At 41.8% G+C, this 24,649-nt stretch overlaps 1 protein-coding gene across 2 annotated transcripts in view; it reads right to left on the bottom strand.

Moving 5' to 3' along the window:
* OSBPL6 (oxysterol binding protein like 6) overlaps positions 1-14,116 on the bottom strand; it is a 203,675-nt gene extending 189,559 nt beyond the window's left edge. The window contains exon 1 of one of the 2 annotated variants that reach the window (XM_043894089.1): positions 13,999-14,116. The gene's annotated coding sequence lies outside the window, so the exon portion shown is untranslated. The remainder of the gene's footprint in view (positions 1-13,998) is intronic. The other variant, XM_043894090.1, reaches the window with a different exon arrangement.
* Between the last annotated feature and the right edge of the window lie 10,533 nt (positions 14,117-24,649).

A 24,649-nucleotide genomic window follows, 5' to 3' on the forward strand; every position in this document is an offset into this window, starting at 1 on the left:
AGTTGGGATTTAAACCCAGGTGATCTTCACTCCAGTCTAGACTTGTAATCCTGAACTTTATCTAAATAGTCATTCACCATAAAAATCTATTTTACATAAGCATTTTAAAACTCATTTATAACTTTTTATAGAAACTTGTTATTCATAAGTAATATATTTTTTCTGTAATATAAACAAATATATCTGTATTAACTACACCAAGTGAAGAGTAAGTCTTTAGTCACTCAGTCATGTCCGACTCTGAGACCCCATGGACTGCATCCCGCCAGGCTCCTCTGTTCAAGGGATTTTCCAGGCAAGAATACTGGAGGGGGGTTGCCATTTCCTTTTCCAGGGAATCTTCACGACCTAGGGATTGAACCCAGGTCGCCTGCTTTGCAAGCGGATTCTTTACCATCTGAGCCACCAGGGAAGCCCCAGTTCTGGCTAAAAGTACACATATACAATGTACTGATGCATACTTCATAATGTCAACTCTGCATTAAATGTTACAGTATTTTAAGTTACTTTATCCTACTTTTGAATGCTTAATAGTATTATCAACCCATGTGGAACTTTCTTGAGTGTCTTGGGAAATTTACATTTCCATATAGATTTTTCTAGATTCTGTATTTAAGTTCAAAAACTAAGATTTTCATAAATATGTATCAAAAATCACACTAATGCTACTTAGCATAGGTGTCACATAGGACAACCACAATAATGTTACAATCTTGCTGAAAATGACAATTTAATTTATGATGTCAGGTTTTTAAAGAATATTTAGCCTTAATTAATTTCCTACCACTAGAAAATAATCTCCACTATCACAAGTCTGCTTAATTCTCAGATGTTGCAATACTTAAAGCTTTTAGGTTAATAAACCCAAATATAGTGATAGAGAATTATACTATTAAAATGCAAAGTGAACTTCTAATCAACAAAATTCTTAATATGTGATTAGCTACTGCTGGAAGGCCTGATTTCTCAGCAGTTAATTTTTTTTTAAGAAAAACTGTTTCAGTCTTTGCCTGACCAAAAGTTAAAATATCCAAGAGTGCTCAAAAGTAAAATTCCTTTGTCTTAAAAGTAACCTCCCCAAACTAGACATTTTTTGCTCCTTTAGGAGTGTAAAACCTAATGTACATACCTTCCACTCCAACAGGCTCACTCCCCAGGTCCTTGCACTTGCTGTTCCCTCTACCAGGAAAGGATCTGCTGTAGACTTTTCCACAGTCTGCCCCTTCCCATCATTCAGGCTCAGTTCAAATGTTAACACCTAGCAAGGCTTTGCTTGATCAGTCCACCCAAAGATGCCCACTGTTTAGGGCTGAATTGTGTCCCCAAAAGAAATACACTTAAGTCCTAACCCCCCAAAAACTTAAGAATGTGACCTTAATTGTTAATAGGGTTGTAGAAAGGCAGTTAACTAAGATGAGGTCTTACTAGTGTAGGGATGACTCTTAATCCATTATGACTGGTGTCCTTATATAAAGGAGAGACCCACAGAGACAGAGACACAAAGAAGGCCATGTAAAGAAGGAGGCAGAGACTGGTTATACTTAGTAAGCAAGGAATGCTTACTAACACAAACCAGGGAATTCCTGGGGCTGCCAGAAGGTGGAAGAGGCAAGGAAGGAGCCATCTTGATTCCGGACTTTTAGACTCCAGCACTGAGAAAAAGTACCTCTATTGTTTTAAACCAGCCAATTCATGGTACTTTGTTATGGCAGCCCTAGGAAACTAATACACCCACCACCGCCACCGCCACCATCACCACCAAATGCTCTTGCCCCATTGGTCACTTTTATTGTCCTCATAGTTCATAGTGCCATTTAGAACAGCAATGTACTTTCACTGACTGTCTCTATTATTATGTCAGTTCTAGGACAGCAGGGACCTTTTCTGATTTCTAAGCACAAATATCTTGTCAAATAAATTAACCATCCTGTTAAGATTAGAGAAGGTGAGAATGATAACTCACTGCCAATATTCACAGCAACTATAAACCCATCCATAATCTAAAAACAAAGTCTAAAATCCAGGTCTAACTAGCACTGAGAAAGACTTCATGCCATCTTAACTATCTTGCTCTATCTGGAAAATGAACCCGAGCTAAAGAAAAACAACTTTGGAAAAATAAGGGGTAAGAAGCATTCCCTACTTACTACTTCAAAGATGTGACTAAAAAAAAAATTACTTCAGTATTTCCCACATGTCAGAAGACAGACTCATCTCCTGGAAGGGCAGCACCCACAAGTATCAGAAAGCTGACTGTTAATGGAAGGAGAAAGCAAAGATCTGGGGGAGGAGTGGAGACAGTCAGTTCAAAGTCAAAGTAGAAGAAGATTTCTAGGGTTATTTGGTAAAGGAGCAATTCATGCAGCCCCACAGCCAAAGTCCTCTGTATTAAAGAGGAGAACAATAACACACACTTGTAGGGGGGACGTCCCTGGTGGCCCAGTGGTTAAGAATCTGCCTGCCAACGCAGGACACGCAGGTTCAATCTCTGGTCCAGGAAGACTCCACAAACCCCCGGGCCAACTAAGCCCATGCACACAACTACTTAACCCCTCTCTCCCTGGAGCCCCTGTTATTCAACAAGAGAAGCCGCTGCAATGTGAAGCCCGCACCCCAAATACAGAGAAAAGCCTTTGCAGCATCAAAGACCGAGCACAGCCAAAAAATAAACAAAAAACTTCTAAATGTACACTCAGTCTAGAGCTACTACTGTCATTTTATCGGACTCGGTTGTTGGTTGTTGGGGGTGGGGGGTCTCCATGTGCAATTTTTTTAAAGTGAAGTATAGAAAACATTCTAGAGAGATTTCTGATCTGAAAAAAAAGGAGGTTTAAAATTAGGAGGGGAGTTCATAATTAATGGGGGTGTCACTTTTTGGAAACACTTCTCTCCTTGATCATGTTAGAAAAACACAGAGTTGCGAAGCAGGGAAGTGTGAAGCAACCAAATGTCCCACAGAGTGGACACCTAAGGAGCTTTGAAGACAGAAAGGAATGAGAAAGAGCTCCGGCCCTAAAAAAGGGGTGCCCTTCTAACTTGGGAAAGCAAAACATACAAGAAGGCAACCAAATGCAGCCGCAGAATGGACCGGGGAGAGAATAAGCCACTGGGCTGCAAGGAACTATGACTGCCTGGCAGGGTTCAAAAAGGGAAGAGAGCATCCCGGGCAAAATGGCCGCACGACGGAGGCTGCGAGGGAACAAAAGGCCCCTATCGCGAAGGGGAAGCACAGCATCCAGCCAAGGACCCAGAGGTGGGCTGACCTTGTGACTGATGACCGCTTTACCCCAGATCGGTCAGAAATTGGGATTTTTCTACTTTGTCTTTCCACATATAATCAACTAATTTTCAAAGAACCAATTAAAAAAAAGCAACAAATACCTGCTGAATATAACTGTAGTTGGTATTTGATTTCCAAGTCACCTCTGAATTTACAGGGACACAGGGCAGGTTGGCATTAAATCAGTTATCACTGGAGAAGTCTAGGGAAAAACTATAGTTATTTTGGTCTTCTGGTTATTTGGATTTTAGGTAAATGGGAAATTAAGGTGCGATTAATAATTGTACTTTGTCTTCATAACACTTAATAGTTCTCTAAGTGTTTTCATATACTAATTGGAAATGTGGTCACTCCAACAACCACTGTTTTGCTGTCATTTATCAGATGAAGCTACCAGGTGTTACTGGCCCAGGGTCAGATGCTTAACAAGTGGAGAAGCTGGGAACAGAACTTGGGGATCTATGACATTAATACCTAGCCCAGGGCTCTTCCTGTCAAACATATTCTGCTTCTCCAAAGTGGTTACTGTGATAAAAAGCACCACAAGATAGCAGGCCATTTTCAAACAGTGAAACAATAAGGGGGGAAAAAAGTTGAATGTCTGGCAAGAAGAAGCACAATGCCATGTTTACGTGTATTTTATTTAACATATGCTACTGAATCTCTTATAGAAATGTAAACGTTCATTCATGTCAAACTAAACCTGCTCCTAAACTCCCACTGGAAATTAGACACATTAGATACACAGATTAAGGATCAAATGCATCCTGAAATTTCAATAGCCCTGGATAGTTACGTAAGAAATCTTCTAGATACTGACACACATGCCCCAAAGAGCCGGCCAGTGCCTCCTCTCCTGTGATAGAGTTTCTCTGACCTCTCCCCACTCACCTCTATCATTCTCTGCTCTTCAAATCACCCTACTCTGAAAGCCAATTCTTCTCAAGGTATGCCACTTCCTCTTCTGTGATAAAGAGCCTCTCTGACCTCTCCCCACTCACCTCTATCATTCTCTGCTCTTCAAATCACCCTGCTCTGACAGCCAATTCTTCTCATGGTACGCCACTTCGAGGCTGCTGCCTATTCCTCCTAGTTTCTAAAAAAAACTTGAAAAAGACCATAGCTACTAAACTATCAGAACTTCCACAGAGAAAAGTAATGCCTGTATTTAGTTGATTCATTTATCAGGATACATATTTAATCCTAACTTCTAAAGGTTAAAAGAAAAATACTGATGTAACATTTCCCCACTGTGTATTTGGTGTCATTCCTGATTTAAAATGACCAATTCCAAATGAAGGCTGTGTCTATTAACTTCTCATAAACATGTATTACTGATGATAATTAAAACTATTTTCATTTCTTTTAAGGAAAATTATTTTGCAGTACAAGACCTCTGGTAGTTACCAAGTTTTTCCTTTTCTTCAGTATAACTCATAGTTATTCACATTACTGCTTTTAAAATCCATGTCCGCACATAATTACTCTTCCCAAAGTTATGACCCACTAACCATTCAACTGTTTCCTCATCTTTCTCCTTCTTACTATTCTAAAGCTTAGTATTAGATACCCCTTTGTTGGGCATAAGGAGGGTAAAGACAAGATGAAACCATGACCCTATGAATGCATGAGTTTAAGAGTAGAATATCATAAATGGTTTCAGAAGTCATTAGAAAAATATTCCATGAAATGGTTTTTGCAAGGGCTGAATGGAATCATCTTAGCTATAAAACAAGGAAGGTGGAAGAGACAGTGATTCCCAGAATGGACACTTTTAAAAAATGCATATTCCTGGACACCATACCAAACCTCAAGGGTAGCAGAGGACTCAAGACTGTGACCTATAAAATGACTTTCTCTCCATTTTATCACTGTAAGCTGCATCTTATAAAGTTAGGATGGCTATGACTTCCATCTCTCTGTGTTCTACCAGCCTCAGGCTTCTGCCACCACCTTCTTTGATGTCTGTTCCCCCTGAACTCTCATCTGCACCCTGGTCCTAATCAACTCCCTTGCATCTCCTTTCCAGGAAGACCTGTTAGCTAGGGCACAGTGGCGAGGGCAGGGCAACTGCAGAGAACCAAGGTGTGCCAACTCTGTCCCAAAGGGCAACCATTGCCAGTTTCCCTCCTCTTTGAACTTTAGCCTATCAGGGTAGTAGTGAGGGTGAGTCTTTATGACAACTATCATGTTCCTATATCAACACAGAATAGGACCCAAAGGAGGAAACGAACGCTATTGGTTACAACTACTCAACATTCTTGATCAACACAAGGGATCCTCGAGAAATTTAAAAATTATCTCAGCTTGAATACATAATATGTTCAGATATTTAAGAGTTCATATAGTAGTAGAGGTATACTTAAACAGTATACTAAATAAGTGTCCTTCTCATTCCCACGCCAACCACCCAGTTCTCTTCCTCAGAGCCAATCACTGTTACTAGTTCATTGTGTCACCTTCAAGGGGCAGTCTCCAGAGTCACACACATAAACACATATTTATAAACACAGATTTAACATTAAGGACCACAAACTGCTCTGCACCTTGATTTGTTCCCTTCTTACATCTTAGAGATCATTCCACATCAGCAAATACAGAATCACTCCACAAATATAGATCATTCCATGTCAGTTTTATAACAGCTCCCCGATAGCTGGATGGCATGACCGACTCGATGGACATCACTTTGGGTAAACTCTGGGAGTTGGTGATGGACAGGGAGGCCTTGTGCTGCGATTCATGGGGTCGCAGAGAGTCGGACACGACGGAGCAACTGAACTGAACTGAACTGAACTGGGTCTTGTTTCTGCTCCCTATTTAACCAATCCCGTATTGATGGATCTCTTGCTCTCTAAATCTTTGTTTGGTGTTACAGACAATGCCACAGTGGATGTCTTGGTGAAATTCATTTTGCAATGAGCAAATACATCTGTAGAAAAATCTCTTAGATTTCCTGGGATGAGAAGACAGGTGGCTTCTTAATTTTGGCAATGTTGCCAAATTGCTATCCACAGATGCTGTGCCATTTTGTACCCCTACTAACAGTGTATGAGCCTGTCAGTTTCTGTGAAGCCCTGCCACCCCCAGGAATTAACAAACAATAAGATCTTTGCCAATTTAACAGGTTAAGTAGTTTCAAATTGCATTTCTCATATGAGTTGAGCATAATTTTATATTTGTAAGTGCCACTAGTAACTCCTTTTTTGTGAACTGTTTCTTCATTTCCTTTGCCCCCCTTTCTATTAGATTAACAGTCATTTTTCTCATTGATACATAGGAGCTCTTTGGATATTAATAAGTAAACCCTAGTCTATGACAATGTTAAAAATAGTTTCTTCCTGGTGTGATGATGTTTTCTCTTTCCTCTTATACATAGTACCTTTTCTTAAATGAATTTATCAATTTCCATCTTATGCCTTCTTTTTTTTCTTTAAGATGTTTAAAAACTTATTTTTAAGTGTAGAAATAGACATCTTCTACAGTGAAGTGAAGTGAAGTGAAAGTCACTCAGACGTGTCTGACTCTTTGCGACCTCATGGACTATACAGTCCATGGAATTCTCCGGGCCAGAATACTGGAGCCTTTCCCTTCTCCAGAGGATCTTCCCAACCCAGGGATTGAACCCAGGTCTCCTGCATTGCAGGCAGATTCTTTACCAGCTGAGCCACAAAGGAAGCCCAAGAATACTGGAGTGAGTAGCCTATCCCTTCTCCAGTGAATCTTCCCGACCCAGAAATTGAACTGCGTCTCCTGCACTGCAGGCAGATTCTCTACCAACTGGGCTATCAGGGAAGCCCATCATCTACAATAGACCATCTCTTTAGATTTACATGTTTATTTCTTCTGTTGACATTTTTTGAAATAAAACTGGAAGACAAGCTGGGATATAATATATCCATCTACTTCCTTCCATGACCTTCCTGTTCCATTTTACTGAGTTTCTATAGAATTTGATCTCTTCTTTTTCCTGATTTCTTACTAAAGTTTCCTACATTTGCTTGACCTACCTTGGAGATCATACTCTTTTTATAGTTCTTGCTCAATTTGAAGTTTATTGAGATCAAAAAGAATTTCATTAATGGCTTTTCATAATCAACATGCCATTCAAATTGTGCTACTTTTTCTATTTTAGGGAAATTATACCACAAAAACTGTTCAGATTGTTGCCTGATGGGGTGTGAATATGCAAAAGCTTGTCTAGCTGCTAGAGACAAACAAAAAGCAAAAATGTTATCTTAATTTAAAATAAATCAGACTTTCCTCTTTATCTCCAGAGATGACATGTAACAAAAATTTTTTAATTGCAATGTTCTTTTAGATACTTTATTCTTTAAGCTATAGTAGCTGATCATAGTATGTTACTTGTAGCAACATTGTATTACGTATAAAAATATACCAAGGTAACTTCAAATTTATGATAAAACTTAAGCACTGGTTTAGGAGCTGTGAAACAAAGCTATTGCTGGAAATTGAGGCCACGTTTATTTTAGATTTGACTTTTGAAAAAAAAAGATTCTAAAAATATACTGCTGTTGTTCTCCCTTCTACTTCCACACTTTTCAAAAGGTGGATAGGTCTGTCTCAAGAGTTACAGTAAGAATTGCCTCAATAAGATGCAAGGTAAAAAAGTAAGAGCTGATGTCCTATTCCGGACAATTCTCTCTACACTTTTCTTTTGTCTCATATTAGCTCATGGAAAGAGAAGGACACAAGACAAGAGAAGCACAAGGTACTTTAATTTCCCCATCCTTTCCTGTCCATTGAGTTAAAAGTCAAGGCTATGGGTATCAAAATAGCAAACATCGAAAGTTTTAAATAATGATATTTACTTAATCCCTCATCACACCCTCAAAAATGAAGACTTTTCTCTAAAAATCGAAGAAAAACTTTGGAATAAAAGTTTGATTTCACTTCCTATACCAACCACTCAAAGAAAATGACAGAAAAAAAAGCTTCAAACCCACTGTAGACGTTGCTATTGATTCATCTCGTTAGTCACCTACCGATAATTTAGTGTTCCTGTTACCACCAACAGAAGTAAATTATTTGGCACACTATCTTCTAATAGAGCTGGCACCTCACTGGGCAAGTCTCAGGGCCTCAGTTTTTCTACTTGGAAAATGGGAGAGGTTGGAATTGGAATAAAAGATTTTTTAAGCCCCTCTCTCTTCATGGCAAATAGATGGGAAAACAGTGGAAACAATGGCAGACTTTATTTTGGGGGGCTCCAAAATCACTGCAGATGGTGATTGCAGCCATGAAATCAAAAGACGCTTACTCCTTGGAAGGAAAGTTACGACCATCCTAGACAGCATATTAAAAAGCAGAGACATTACTTTGTCAACAAAGGTCCATCTAGTCAAGGCTATGGTTTTTCCAGTAGTCATGCATGGATGTGAGAGTTGGACTATAAAGAAAGCTGAGCACCGAAGAATTGATGCTTTTGAACTGTGGTATTGGAGAAGACTCTTGAGAGTCCCTTGGACTGCAAAGAGATCCAACCAGTTCATCCTAAAGAAATCAGTCCTGAATATTCGTTGGAAGGACTGATGTTGAAGCTGAAACTCCAATACTTTGGGCACCTGATGTGAAGAGCTGACTCATTTAAGAAGACCCTGATGCTGGGAAAGATTAAGGGTGGGAGGAGAAGGGGACGACAGAGGATGAGATGGCTGGATGGCATCACCAACTCAATGGACATGAGTTTGAGTAAACTCTGGGAATTGGTGATGGACAGGGAGGCTTGGCGTGCTGCGGTCCATGAGGTCACGAAGAGTTGGACACGACTGAGCGACTGGACTGGACTGAACACCTCTAACACCTTGTGTGTGTGTGTGTGTGTGTGTGTGTTGCTCAGTTGTGTCTGACTCTTTGCAACCCCAAGGACTGTAGCCCGTGAGGCTCCTCTATCCATGGGATTCTCCAGGCAAGAATACTGGAGTGGGTTGCCATTTCCTTCTCCAGGAGATCTTCCTGACCCAGGGATCAAACCCAGGTCTCCGGCACTGCAGGCAAATTTTTACCATCTGAGTCAACAGGGAAGCCCTCTAACACCTTATCTAATATAAAGATCATTCAAGAATCAGCACATGAAGCAAATATAAATATTTTCAGTGTCTGGGTACCTTCTTCATACATTTTATGAATTGACCTCTAGGTTTTATTGAATAGAAAAACATACAACCCATCATCTCTAAAGGAGAAGATAACGTTTGTATATTAATCATGAATTCTTTGTACTCAGTCATAATGCTGGTGATATTAAATGATATTATATTAAATGATAATCTGCCAATATTTTACTTAATTATTTTTACCTATTTAAGCTTATTTTTATGTACTTAAGCTTATTTTTTTTATTTACTTAAGCTTATTTTATGGGTTAAGTGACATACTTAATGTTCTCTCTAGCCCAGTTATCCCTTAGATAGTCTTGGATATAAAACTAGTTGGAGTGGCCTCCTTGGAGTAGCTCTGTCCTTTGTCAACTTACTATATAGATTTTCTGAGACACTGGATCTATCCATTGGAATTCTCTCACCTGGGGTAGTTTTTACTTTCAAGTAATCTGCAAAACCACTGCAAGAAAGAGTCTTCGGACATTTCTGCTTCTCATAATTCATCACTCTATTAACATTATCCTTTTACAGATATTTAGCATTGTTTTATACTATATTTTAATAAAAACTACATTCATAAAAACACAATGAAAGTGAATACCCACTTACAAGAAAACATTTCACATAATCCACTAGGAACTTCGTCTTGAAACCATCAAGATTCAATATACTCTTGAGATTCCTGTAATACTCAAGTTGGATCTCTTAATAACCATTCATCTTTGTCTATTTTCTATTTTTCTCTTTAAAAACCAATTCAACACTGTCATTTTCCATTCCCAACAAATTTGAGTTCAACCATCCAACTATCCCTTCACTGATCTCTGTCTTTCTCCTACTTGATAACATGTGTCTTCATGACAATAGGACTTAACCATGAATAAGTCCTTTTAAAGCTTCTGTTTTTAAGAAATCAATAAAACCATATTTAAAGTAACTGTTCTTTGCAAGAACTGCATTTTTTTCCCCCAAAGCACTCTTAACTCAAGGAGGTCTAAACATAAATCTGGAAAAAGTTTAGGGAACAAAAGAAAAAATAGACACTTCATGCAAATTCTAAAACCAAAGCCAGATCCACCCCACACAAATGCATACATATTCAACAGTGATTTGTTTCTGGTAGATGCTGTTTTGAGTAGATCCTTAAGGGCAGGCATGTTTTTGACCCAGCACTTAACAAGGCATCTGGCACATACTAGGTGTTCAGTAAACGCAGACTGAATGAAGAAGAACATGCAGTGTGTTCATATCACTGCCACATGAGACCCATAGGAATGACCGGCCAAGGGTATGGTAATCAAATGGATGGATATAGTGTGCGTGTGTGCTAAGTAGCTTCAGTCACATCCAACTCTTTGTGAACCTATGGACCATAGTCTGCCAGGCTCCTCTGTCCAGGGGATTCTCCAGGCAAGAATACTGGAATAGGTTGCCATGCCCTCCTCCAGGAGATCTTCTCTACCCAGGAAATGAACCCACATCTCTTGGGTTCCCTACCTTGGCAGACAGGTTCTTTACCACTAGCACCACCTGGGAAGCCCAGGAATGGATACAGAACTACCTCCAAAGCTCATGGAGACTCAGAACAACACTAGAAGGGCAGACCACCAAGTTCAGTAACTGACATCATGTCAGTATCAGAAGTAACGTACATCATGTCAGTTATCCCTAAAATGAACTTTAGTTCATTTTCTTGATCAAAGCTACTAAGTTTACTCTGAATTTCAAATCATTGAATATATCTATTCAGGGGGTATAAGGAATGTATAGCTGAAGCAGGGGATGTAGACAACCATCCCTGAATAATAGAGGTTTATAGTCCTTTATTCTCTTATGAGCTTCTTTTTTGACAACTTCTGTCTTTATTGGTAAGCAACAAGGTTTTTCCCTTGGGAGGTCTTTCTTTCTTCTCTCTTTCTGTCTTAAAGATGTTGCCACATTGTCATTCAACTGCTTTTGGAACTACCAGCAAGATGTTCTCCAAATCACCATGCCAAGGGAAAGCAATTTAACACACACACATACACGTATGCTTGTTTGTATTTGATTATTTGTGTTTGCGTGTTTCCCTGGCTTTTCTGTAAGTTAGTACAATTTTGGAAAATAATTTGGCAATTTCTGTAAGCTGAATATTCACACATCCTACACAATCAACAATTCTATACCTTGGTATTCACCCAAGGGAAACACCTGCCCGTGTGCCCCAGGAAATATGAACAAGCAAAGCAGAATTCTGCAATCTTCTTAAAAATGAAAAAAGAAAGGGGGGGGGGCTAGTGGTAGGAGAGCAGGGAAACATTTTGTTACAGATACATGATGGAATATTGTACAGCAGTGTAAGTCAATGAACTACAGCTACATACAACATAGATGAATCATAGTGACATAATGTTGAATAAGGAAAAAAAGTCTCACACATCAACATAGTACATGACACCTTTTTCTCAATATTAAAAACAAACTAAAAAAAGGTATTATAATTATTACTTAAGCTCTGCTATTAAAAACAACAACCAAAAATATCTTCTTTTGAGAATTCGTGCTTTATCCTTCCATAGAGGACCACAAACTTCTATCTACTTATGCATTAACGTAATTCTACAATTATAGAATTATGTATAATTCTATACAATTCTTCAACAATGCTACAGATATCCAACAACAAAAATTTCATCTTGGACGGACTTTACCTTTCTTCTTGGAATAAAGTTAACTAACACAAGGTTAAAGCAATCTAAGGACAAGAAAACTTATTTTAAGCAATTCTGTAAAAGTCTAACAGAATCACATTTTACTAGAGCCAAGAGACAACTGATAAATCATCATAATCTGAAACTAAGATATCCCAAAAGGAATTCATCCACTGATTGTATAATTGAGCTATCAACATCAAAACTGAAAATACGGGCAAACCCTGGATTTTTTAGGCTTTCTAAAAGCAAAGATTTTAATTTCAAAATGCTGTGTTTCTACTTGGAGGAAAAAAAAAACAATGTTATTTTTAGGGGGAAACACATGACATTCTGGGTAAAAGAATGACAGGAGTAACAGTCCACCTATCAGGGCCTTCCTTATAAGCCAAGGAGGGCTGTGCATACACATTCTCTATAGGTGATTATAGCCCAGTTACACTGCAGCTTCCCTTCGACCTTGGGAACTCTGCTCACTCTGAGTTACTGCGAGGTCTTCTGCTTCATTTATTATTAGTCTTTGTATCTGCAATGCTGTAGCATTGGATAGGAATATCAACATTGCGAGGTCGCAGTACCTAACACTGTAGAAATGCTTCCAAAAAACAAAAAAGGGAGGAGGGAGGGTGGAAAAAATACTACAAGAGGAAAATAAAGTTAATGATATTAAGATGGCCTATTAAATTTTTTTACTTTTGGAGATAGACTATATTTGCTAATCATCTCTGTGAAATACAACTATCCGTTAGCATACAATTTTTAAATTTAAGAAAAGATAGTCAAGAAAAAAAAAAATTGGTATGGGGGGTGGGGGGGATCACAATTTACTAAAACTAGTCCAGGGATTTAAAAATGGAAATTCGTATAGAGAAAAAGCCTATAGGACTTTGCATCCGGGAGAAAGAAATAATCTGGCACCCCTGTGGGTTCACTTAGTTTCCCGTCAGTTGCTTCTCGTCCATTATGTAATGCTCTCCCCAGCTTTAAGTCTCTATGTTTAGAGACTTCAGGTATGTAACAGAACTGCTACAAAATCAGTATCTGGCCATAACTTTCAAAAACAGCTCAAAAGATGTCATGCAGATATATCTGTATTCAGCAGAGGCTTTAAAAAAAAAAAAAAAAAAATGTGCTGGTGTCATTACTTCTAGCCGGCTTCCTCCCCAGGTCTCCCATCCCTTCCTCCCCAGCATCTCTGGCCACACGTTTTGCGGGCAGCTCCCGGCTGGATGCAGGGGAAGCACGTCTTGACTGCAATGCAAACCCTGTCCCGGTCTGAACCAGGGAAGGCAGGCTCGGGCCCGGCCGGGGGTGTGAACGAAGGCTGCAGGGAAGGCTGCAGGGGACCTAGCAGCGGGTGGGCAGGGGTGCCCCGAGAGGGCAGTCCGCAGTGCACGCGCACAATAAAACCCAATGCACAACTTCCCCAGCCGTTCCTCTCGGCTCCCCAGCTTCCCAGAAAGGTGCGGCGTAGGCGTCAGCTGGAGCTGGCGCGGGCGCGCGGGTTCGGTTCTCCGCCGACAATTACATCAGTCCCTGTCCCTGCCCCAGCTTCCAACCCAGCAGCCGGGGCGCGGGGGGCCCGGGGAGCGCTGGGGGATGCGGGCGGGAGAGCCGGGCGCCCGGAATTCCCCACCACGAGGGGGAGGGGAGGGCGGGGAGCGGGGACCCTGACCCAGACGCCCCCTCCCACCACGGCCGCGGGGCGGGATTGTCACCGCCACCTCCCGCTCTCCAGCCAGGGGAACCCCCGGAAGGCTACGATGCCTCGGGGGCCCAAAGCCAGGCTGCCCGGCCGCGCGTCCCTGAGGGTCCTCGGCCCTCCGGCCGCGCACAATGCCCCCGGGCCGCGGTGCGGGCACCGTCGTGCGGCTCCGGGTGGCCGCTCCGCAGCTAGGAGACCTACCGGGAAGACGAGCAGCGGTGCCGCCGATGGTGCGGTGGCAGCGACGGGAGGCGGGAGACGGCCCCGGCGGACGGGCGCGCGGGCCGGCCGGGGAGCCGAGGCGCGGGCGCCGCCTGCGTGGAGCCGCGGTCTCCGGCACCCACAGCGGCGGCGGCGGCGGCGGCGCTGCGCCTCCAGTGGTCCGCGGCGCCGCAGCCCCTCCTCTCCCACGGGCGGGGCGCGCTGGCGGGGCGGCGCTCCCGGCTCCCCGCCCCCGGCTCCCGCTGGCTGGCGGAGCTCGACTGGAACCGCCGCTCGCCGGACCTGCTGGACACCTTCTCCGAGCCTCCCGGAGAGCCGCGGGCTGGGCGCGCCGAGCCTCGGGACGCGCGGGGCCTCACTGCCTGGGCTCACCCCCGGCCGGCCCCGGTGGGAAGACCCCTGCTGTCCAGAGACCACAGCCGTGGAGCCCCTGACCCGGCAAACCCGGGCCTGAGCGCCGTAGAAACGACCCGGTTCGCCCTAGCTCCAGCCAGCGGAGGTGGGCCAGCTGGCCCCAGCCCTCGGGGCCCGGAGAGCAGCCGCTCGAGCACCGTGGGAGAGCGGATTCGGAAGAGAACGGCAGCCGGGTCACCTCCCCGGAGACGATGCCCAGCCCGTCTCGGGCCTTCATTCAGGTGATCAGTAAACAGACGGGACTGGGTTTGCCTGCTCCCAGCCGTCCCTGACACTGGCGAGCAAAAAGTTCTCAGGCCCGGAGAAACACCTCATTAGGACCCTTCCCACCCTCTGACATTCTTCTGCTCTTAAACCGTTCCCAGCCTGTGCCAGGGCAGCTTAACCTAAAGGCAAATATGCTAGGGAGGACGGGGTGATTTCTTCTGTAGATGGATGACTGAGGAAATATCTGAAGTATCTCAAGACATTACTGTCATCACCATCTTCAGGAGAAAAAAATCCCGAGCACACGGATTGTCGCAGGAGCTACTGCAGAAGCAGCGCTGGAGTGCTTTGTGGGCTCTCTGGGGTTCCGGACTGGATGGAGGGTAGCGATGCCTTTAAAAATTTAAGATATTGCTACTCACAGAGGCCATTCTGATGGCATTTCACCGTTCTCTGTGCTGATTAAAAGGAAACACAAAAAACAAAAAACACCTTGTTTTGCTATGAAACATCATATACACTCATTGTCGCACAATTTCTCTGGACTCTCCAATCTCACTTTTTGGTTTAGCATCTTCCACTCAAACATCGTTCTCATATCCTCCTATCAAAAAATAATAGATGCTGGACCCTATGACGTGTCCGTTTCACCTTAACTCCTTCCCTATGAAGAAATTCTCCTCAAGGGGATAACTGGGGTGCTGACCTTCACTTGACCATCACATTTTCACCCCTTTCATCTGGATTCTATTGATAGAAACTCTACTGAAATTGCTCTCTCTCTTAAAAAAAAAAAAAGGTAAATCCCATATATAAGAAAATAAAGTGTGAAAGGAGATGAGGGAGCACACACAGAGTAGTTAGCCTAAAGAAATGCTCAAACATTTTAAGGGAACCTCTAGGAGCAGAGAACCATAAGCTGTTAGGGAGGGTGGAGGGACTATCACACCCTAAATCTCATGTTTTACCCTAAGCACACTTGTATGCTTTCAATCTATTCCATAGTATCTCCGTTGTATTATTTTATTTATTTAGTTAGTTATTGGCAGCTGTGCAGCTTGTGGGATCTTAGTTCCTGGACCCTCGGCAGTGAAAACGCAGTCCTAACCACTGAACTGTCAGGGAATTCCTTGTTTTATTATTTGAAAAATAGGTTTTAAATAGCAGGGGGCAAGTCTCCTACATGTCTTATTGATTAATGATCAAGTAAGCTGTGAGGGCACTATACCCATCCATTTGGGGATATGGGTGAAATGGACAGCTGACATGAAATAATATAAAGGCAGGTTTTCCAGTCTGTGTATCACAATATTTTGAAAACTTAGACTGGCATATGTATGTAAATATGAATAACAGGCTTTTCACTGCTTTCTGATCTATGACAGGGTTATTGCTCAGAAGTTGCCAGAAAGCAATGTTTTCATTAAATGTACTCTTACTGAGAGATTAGGTCACAAGTCATATGTTGGCAAAAAGGATCTCTGCTTCCTGATTCAGTCCTTCAGTTTGTCTCAGAAATACTTGTTCATAGACTTTTTCAATGAAAGAAGATAAAGATATTCTTAAATACTACTATTAATGCCATAATTTCAGAATACGGAAATAAATTGGAATCATAGCCCCCACCATCAATTCTTTTCATATCACTCTCACACTTTATTTTCATTGCAATTTTTCTATGTGCATAATTTTAGCTGGGATTTCTTAGGCATACTGAAAAGCTAATGGTTCAGTGAAAGATACAATCCCAGAGCATCAAGAGTAAGGAAAAAACATGTGCAACAAAGAAGAACAGGAAGCAAATACATGGTGGTGTATTGCCAGCCTGGTCTGTGCTTCATGACCCTGAGGAGATGCAGCCAGTTCCTTAGCCATGTGATGTGTCTATGAACAGTTCAGTTCAGTCACTCAGTCGTGCCCGACTCTTTGCACCTCCATGGACTGCAGCATGCCAGGACTCCCTGTCCGTACCAGCCCATCGAGCTGGTAATGCCACCCAACCATCTCACCTTCTGTTGCCCCCTTCTCCTCCTACCTTTGATCTTTCCCAGCATCAGGGTCTTTCCCAGGGAGTCAGTTCTTCCCATCAGGTGGCCAGAGCAGGCTCTATAGAAAACATGTGCGGAAGCTGTCTGTTAAAGCAAGGACCAAAAAAGAAATTTACCTGCAAGCTCCCTCCCAATTCCTATCCCCCACTGGTCAAAAGTTACCCAGCTGGTGGTTAATCCTTCCAGCTTCCAAGTTGAGTCATCTGATCCATTTGGTAAAAAGAAACAAACCCCATCCTCTGCAGCCGTGGTATGGTATTTCTGCAGGAGTGTTCTACAGGCAGATTGGTTATTCTGGAAACTCTGTTTTCCAGAATCCCCTTGTAGGTTTGTGTTTGTCCGGGTGGAGAAAGCTGAAGTTGTCTGAGGTTTGAGTTTCATTTAAACAGAAGTGAAGCAGCAGCCATTCAACTCTGAAAGTTGTAATTGGTTAGACGTGGCAAAAGACAAACGCCTGGATGTAAGAAAGTTCTTGTTCTCACTCTTCTCTGTCCTGTGTTCTCCTTGGCCAAACAACTGTGACCACAGTCAGGCTAATGGACTCTTCACAGAGACTCAGAGGTGGGAATCACAAAGACCCCACCACTTTTCCATAGACATGTATACTGGTCGTCCATGTGGTCCTGCCACAGCAGCTGAATGTGCCTAGCTTCCAGATTTCCCTACAAGCTCAGACTCCTTTGCTTATGTCAGGGCTGGTCTCTCATCTTTCAACAACCACTTTTCAGTCTCTTAATTACCCACCTCCTCCCACAAGTGTGGAAGTCTAATTCTTTTAATAAATTCTTTAACATTCTCAGAGGGCTTCTGCCTCCCTGCTCGAACCACATTGTTGAGGACTTAAACCCGTGGCTGCTCTGCTCCATGAGTCACTTGGGGTGGCGGGGCAGTTGAAGCAGTTGAGGCGTATCTCAAAGACCCGGAGAAATGTGAGGCCAAGAGAAGCTGGGGAGGTGCTCTAGCCGTGTCCTATATAAGCAACACTAATATTTATAATCTGCTTAGTGTTTGTTCGTTAAGAGTGTTCAGCCTTGAAAATATTTTCAGTATTGCTAAATTATTCACTACTTTTATACTAAATTAATGTAATTTAGTGAATCACTCCCATATTATCAAAATGAACAATGGCTCATTTTACCTTTGTTAAAACATCATTTTGGTTCCTTGAATGGAAAACAATAAATCAAATCTCAGTTAGAAAATTATGACTAGTATCTTTCCCCAGCTATGGAAGCATCCTATCCATGTATAAAGTTGAGCATAAAGATGAGCAATCCCTTTGTAATTTACTCTTTGTAGAGTAAGGGGTTTTTTGTTTGTTTTGTTTTTTACAAATTTACCATTTTCTCAATAGTGAGAAAATCAAAAGGCAAACTCTTTGAAATAATGAATTCTTGCAGAAAGGGTGCAATGTTACCTAGTGCTTCTAGGGTGAGGGACTTTGATCTATCCTTACCTGAAGTTTATTTGTCTGTCAGACTTGGTGCTGCTTTTGAATATGTGCATACACTTGCCCACACCTTCAATTTCTACAATGCTTCATAAAAACCAATGCATTGTTGAAACTCTATTAGTAAGTATATTGCTATCAAGAACTCCTATGTGGAATATAGTGAATATTTTATAATAATTACAAATGCAGTATAACCTTTAAAAATTGTGAATCATTATATTGTCCATTTGTAACATATATTATTGTATATCAACTATACGTCAATTAAAAAAAAGAAGACTGCTGTGTAAACATCTGACAAATTCAGAAGCTTAACCCCCATGTCCCAAACTCCATTTAGTTCCATACTCTCCTTCCCCACATTGTTGTGATCTGCTCAGATGACTTGCTGATCCAGCCCACAGGATATTATCTCCACTTAAGAGTGAACCATTCATTCGGAGTGCTTATCAGATGCCTAAAAAGGATTGAGAATTGGATTTTGTTGAGATTATAAGCTGTAGGGGTTGAGGTGGTTTTGGTACCTGCTTTGTTCGTTTAATTTAATAAGCATTTATTGAGTGTCTGCTGTTTGTTAGCCATTATTTTTGGTGTTTGAGATATGAGTGAGCAAAACGTAGAGACTGTCCTCATATAGCTTACATTCCAGCAGAGGGAGACAATCAACTATAGATCAAATAGATTAGTAAATTACATGATGCATTAGAAAGCCATCAAATGATATGAGCACATTAAGACAGATGGAGGTGGCCAGCCAAGTTGCTGTACAGTAAGCTCCCACATAGGAATCTTCAAGTTGAGAATTTTCAAACATGCAAACGTGCTACTACCAAGACATCCCTGGATCATTTTTTTTTTTTTTTTCCGAGAGGGTACCTAGGATTGAATCCGGCAAGTACCAGAACCATGCCATCAGCGTCAGGCATGAGTGAAACTGCAGCCTGCCCTGTCTCCTGTTGCTGAAGTCCTTTAGCTCTAGCATCTCCTACTTCTTCTCCCTCCTCCAGTCTGTAACTTCTTTCATGTTTCCTTGATGCCAGCCCTGGTATGCTAGCTGTTGTACTGTACTACTGTACTTTTCAAAGTACGGTACTGTAGGATAAAAAATGTTTTCCTTATTTTTTGTGTTTTTTAATGTATTATTGTGTGGAAAGTATTATAAGCCTATCACACTACAGTACTATGTAGCTGACTGTGTTAATTGGGTACCTAGGCTAACTTTATTGGACTTTTGAACACACTCCTGGAAGGAGATTCATTCATATGTAAGTGACTTATTATATTAAAGAAAGTGGTCAATCTAGGTCTCATTGAGTAGATGGCATTTGAGGAAAGACTTGAAGGGGATGAGGAAGTTAGTCCCGCAGATGTATGGGCATGGGAGGTTCCCATCCCAGTCAGAGAGGCCAGCCACTAAAGAACCTTGGGAATGGGCATGCCTGGTATGTTCCAGAAAGGACAAGGAGGCCAGAGTGCCTGGAACAGAATGAGCTTGGAAGGGAGTATGAGGAGGGAGGGGTAATGGGGCCCGAATCACAGAGGGTCTGCAGGCCACTGTGAGCGCTTTGGTTTTAGTCTGAGATGGGTGCCAATCACAGGTGTATGCAGTGGAGTGAAATGATTTGACTTGTTTTAAGAGCTGCTCTCGCTGCTGTGTCAAGAATAGGCGCTAGGGAGCAAGGTTGTAAGCCGGGGGGAAACTGTGCCATCATTCAAGTGGATGATAAAGTGGATCAGGCCAGAAGGTAAGAAGGGGTTGAATTTAATCTGCATTTTAAAGGGAGAGCTGACTCGATAATTTGATGGATCGGATTGTACTTACTGATAAATGTTTGCATGAGTTATGACTAACTTATTTCCATTGTACTCTTTACTTGTTGGTGAGGCTATGGGAGGAAACATGGGGTCCTGCAGTCTCTGGATATTGGGGCCTGCTGATCACTGGCTAAGATCTTAATGCTTGAGAGTGACTGTTACCAGTGCTCATACCACTTCCTGCTCAGCAACACAGCAGTGTTCCATTCGCTGGGCTTTTATAAAACACACACACACACACAGACACTCAGAACAGACTGTTGGGCATAAACACGACAGACCAGTTAGGAGCACAAAAATTTTTTAAATGAAGTCTCCCTCCAAAATTGTTGAATAAAATCAGCAAAAGGGAATCCACTTTGCTTCATAGCCGAGGGCCTAATTTGAAAAACAAGACTTTCCTGTAATCGAACTCAGACCCAGAACATACTTTCTCAGCCCACAGGCCCTTTGGGAGGACTCGATCCTAATAAAAGTGCCCTTGCTATTATTTGAGGGCTCCTTCCTCTCCAGAGGGGCAAAGGGAACTAATTCAACTTTCCTGATGGACATAGATGCTAAGGGAGTTGAAAGTTCTCTAAGGATAATTAGCATAGTGATGGATGCTGCTAAACTGAGGCAGTTGGTATCCTTCCAGTTCTCTGAGAGGGTCATTTCTCAGTTTTTATCTCTAGATTTTCTTCTACTACAAAGAATAGGGCATGTGCCAAAAGTGTGGTGAGACAATTTAGGCAGTGGCCAGACACGTATTTTAAAGCAATTGAATTACAGAGTTAGTATTGCTTTTTTCTCTCTTTCTGTTTTTGGGAGGATTTACCTCAAGAAGCAAGACTCAATTTGGTGCTTATATGTTCTTAATATCTCCCCTTAACACTTGAAAATGTCCAATTTTAACAAAGAGCAAGCAGACCCCAGGGTCAGAGCCTTTGATGCTGGTAGGATGGTTCCAGAATTTAATGACATTTTATGTTAGTTGATTTTCAGTACACTTAATTTTAGAGTTACATTGTTTGTAGCTTGTGATATAGAGCTTGTTCATAAAATGCATTCATTTAAGGATATTTTTAAAAGAAACTCTATTTAAAACATACTAGATAAAAAATACTGTAGATGGTACATCAATATGCCTCTCCCAAAAGTCAGAAAAGTGGTAAAATAACAACTGAAAATTGAGCAAAAATACAAACAGTAAATTGGAAAGAGAAAAGTCAGAAAGGCTGAGATTCTAAGCCCAATCTTTCCTAGCTTTTTGACTTTGAACATGTTTCTGAACCTCTGTCTAAGTCTTGGGTTGTTTTTTTTATAAAAACATTTCCCAAACCTAGTAAGGTTGTTGTAAGGATTATTATAGTAATATTTTACAAGAGCTTCCTATATAGAAGGCTCCAGGCAAATATTACTTGGGTTATCTCTGTTTTCCAAAAACAGATGGAGATGAATCACAATGTCATAATTTTCATGAAACTTCTGCTGATCCCTGCTAGATTTGAAAGTGATCATAATGTCCACCCAGTGCTTCCTGCGTTCTTCCTACACTCAGCCAGACTTGCCTTGTTCCCTCCATCTTCAGCCTGCTGACAGCCACTCGGAGACCTTGGACTTACCGGTGCACAGCCTGAGAATCTGTATGCACAGAAAGTATTGTCCCTAAACAGAATCACAACCTCACACATAATATGTATGTATGTGGATGCTCTTGTGGCTAATAAAACAGAATTCACTTAAAAGTATGACTAAGATCATAGTTCAGTTCAGTTCAGTCACTCAGTCGTGTCCCACTCTTTGTGACCCCATGAACTGCAGCACACCAGGCCTCCCTGTCCATCACCAACTCCCGGAGTTTACCCAAACTCATGTCCATTGAGTTGGTGATGCAATCCAACTGTCTCATCCTCTGTCATCCCCTTCTCTTCCTGCCTTCAATCTTTCCCAACATCAGGGTCTTTTCAAATGAGTCAGCTCTTTGCATCAGGTGGCCAAAATACTGGAGTTTCAGCTTCAACATCAGTCCTTCCAATGAACACCCAGGGCTGATTTCCCTTAGGATGGACTGGTTGGATCTCCTTGCAGTTCAAGGGACTCTCAAGAGTCTTCTCCAACACTACAGTTCAAAAGCATCAATTCTTCTGTGCTCAGCTTCCAACTCTCACATCCATGCATGACTACTGGAAAAACCATAGCCTTGACTAGATGAACCTTTGTTGACAAAGTAATGTCTCTGCTTTTTAATATGCTGTATAGGTTGGTCATACCTTTCCTTCCAAGGAGTAAGTGTCTTTTAATTTCCTGGCTGCAATCACCATCTGCAGTGATTTTGGAGCCCCAAAAAAAGTCAGCCATTGTTTCCACTGTTTCCCCATCTATCTGCCATGAATAGTAGGTTTTAGTTAAAATGGTTTTCTTCTCAATAAATAGTATACTAATTAGTCAATGATTTTTTGTTTGTTTGCTTGCTTTTACAGCAATATTGAGTCTTTTAGGGAACACTAGATTAAATGGTCATCAAAAGCATTATCTGCCCTTGGCTTATGCTGTCAAAGCTGGTGTCAAGATAGGTTTACATTGGTAAGATTCTTAAGATTGTACTGTAATAGCTCATGGTAGCTCAAACTAGCTCATGAGATGTTAAGTATGTCTTATGTGATATACAATACAGAAAAAAAGAGCTATGTAGTAGTGTTAGGTATAAGGGCAATACCAAAAGCAGTAGTGCTATGTATTGCTACACAGATTACGTGACATTATTCAGATATAACATTTCATTTTCTCATTACATGGCCACTTTGTGAAATACACAGGTAAGATTTTGATTTGACATAAGAGAAACTGAGGCACTGAGAGATTGTGACTTGCCCACTGTCACATTGATTAATGGAAGCTCTAGAACTCTGTTCTTGGCCTTGAGCATCTTTCCATTCCCTGGGCGGGTATACAGGTGGAGGCCTGACACCATATGTATTAATAGAAATAATCAAAGGTTATAAATCAAACAAAGAGTTTAATGAAATATTTTCTGGTCTCCTTTGACAACTGTTTTGTTGTGACTACCTGGAAGGTATTCAGAATTTTCAAATTCCTTGCAGTTCTAACCAGATGACTTGGCAGTGCAGGAAGATACACCCAGGCTGGTACCTGCGTCCTGCTCCTCTTCTCTCCCTGCTTCCAGCTCTCACCCATTCTGAGAGGGTCTTCATGCTCACGCAGGAGGACAGTCCAGCCCCCACCTCTAAGCTCTGTCCATACTTCTCTCAAGCAGCTGCTCCTTGGCACCCGGGTCCTGATAATCCAGAGTGTGGTGTAGAAGAGGGGCAAAGGCTCTGGTGGGCATGCCAGCTGGGTCCTGCACATCCTGTGCCTCAAGGGGAGCATGTGGCTGAAGGAGGATCACAAAGGACCTCTAATGTACGAGGTCCAGAGCTATGGCTCCCTCACCTAACACAAGGACAGTTCTGAACTGTACATATATTTACTGTTTAACTGTTACGCATTTCTGGCAAGAAAAACCCATCAAATCAGTTCCTCATAGATATGAAACCTCACAGTCCTCTTACTTTATTATTAAGCTCTATTCCATAATTATAAGACTGTAAAAATATTCAAGTCACGATATATGTCTTAACTTCCAAAACAAAACCAAAAACTATTGCTTTATATTGGTTTGGAGATGTTAATAAAGAGTGGTAGTCAAATTCATCAACATAGAGGAAATCAACATTTACAGAGAGGAAATTGCCAGAAGTAATTCATAAGATCTAGATTTCTTTTTTCAAAACCCAAGCCACAAACTAAACAGATGGAGACCAATTTCCCTTTAAGGACAGGAGCCTTGACATCTGAAGGCTAAATCTATGTAGATGAGTGAAACAATATACCCTACTGCCCAGGCTTTTATTGAAGAGGCCGAGAACTAAGAGTCAAAATTGGGGGGAGGACCTGGGTCTGTCTCACACAGATACTTTTCTAGTTGAGTTCAGTCACTCCGTCTTGTCCGACTCTTTGCAACCCCATGGACTGCAGCATGCCAGGTCTCCCTGTCCATCACCACCTCCCAGGGTGTTCTCATTTGGATTCCCTTGACTTATCCATACCTGACTCCCAGGAATTCTGGCCCAAACACAACATTCTCTTCTTTGGTTCCATTCAACAGAGCTGTCACCCACTGACATTTCCAAAATATCTTCACTAGACAGTAAGGGCAAAGTAAATGGAAATAACTAGACAAAATTATGAATAACTTAAATATGGCATTACTTCTAGGATAAGGTTTCTGGTTCTGAATTAATGAACTATATTTTAACACCATAGGTTATCATTTTCCAGGTAGCTTTCCGCAAGGACTTCCTGCCTCTCTCTTGGCTGGGGCAGGGCGTAGGGGTGGTAGTTCTGCCACCATTTCGCCTTCCCAGCTCACCAGGAACAATTTAATCATCCATTTGTTTCTGTCCTGTGGATGAGCATCACATACACAGAAGCATATTCATAGATTCCTCTGGATTCCCTCACAGAAGCCCTGATTTCAGCTGGAGAGAAAAGTTTCTTGAGCAATTGAGGCTTTTGTTGATTTATTAATAGATAAACTTCAGTGCTCAGCTCTCTCTGCAGAGGAAGAACTCAGAAGAGACCCTTCTCCCTTCCCCAGTAGCAGGGCAATAAACTCATCCATTATCAGCTCTCAGGAGGATATACTGACCAC

This window comes from Cervus elaphus, chromosome 33 (genome assembly GCF_910594005.1).
Source record: "Cervus elaphus chromosome 33, mCerEla1.1, whole genome shotgun sequence".
Taxonomy (NCBI): domain Eukaryota; kingdom Metazoa; phylum Chordata; class Mammalia; order Artiodactyla; family Cervidae; genus Cervus; species Cervus elaphus.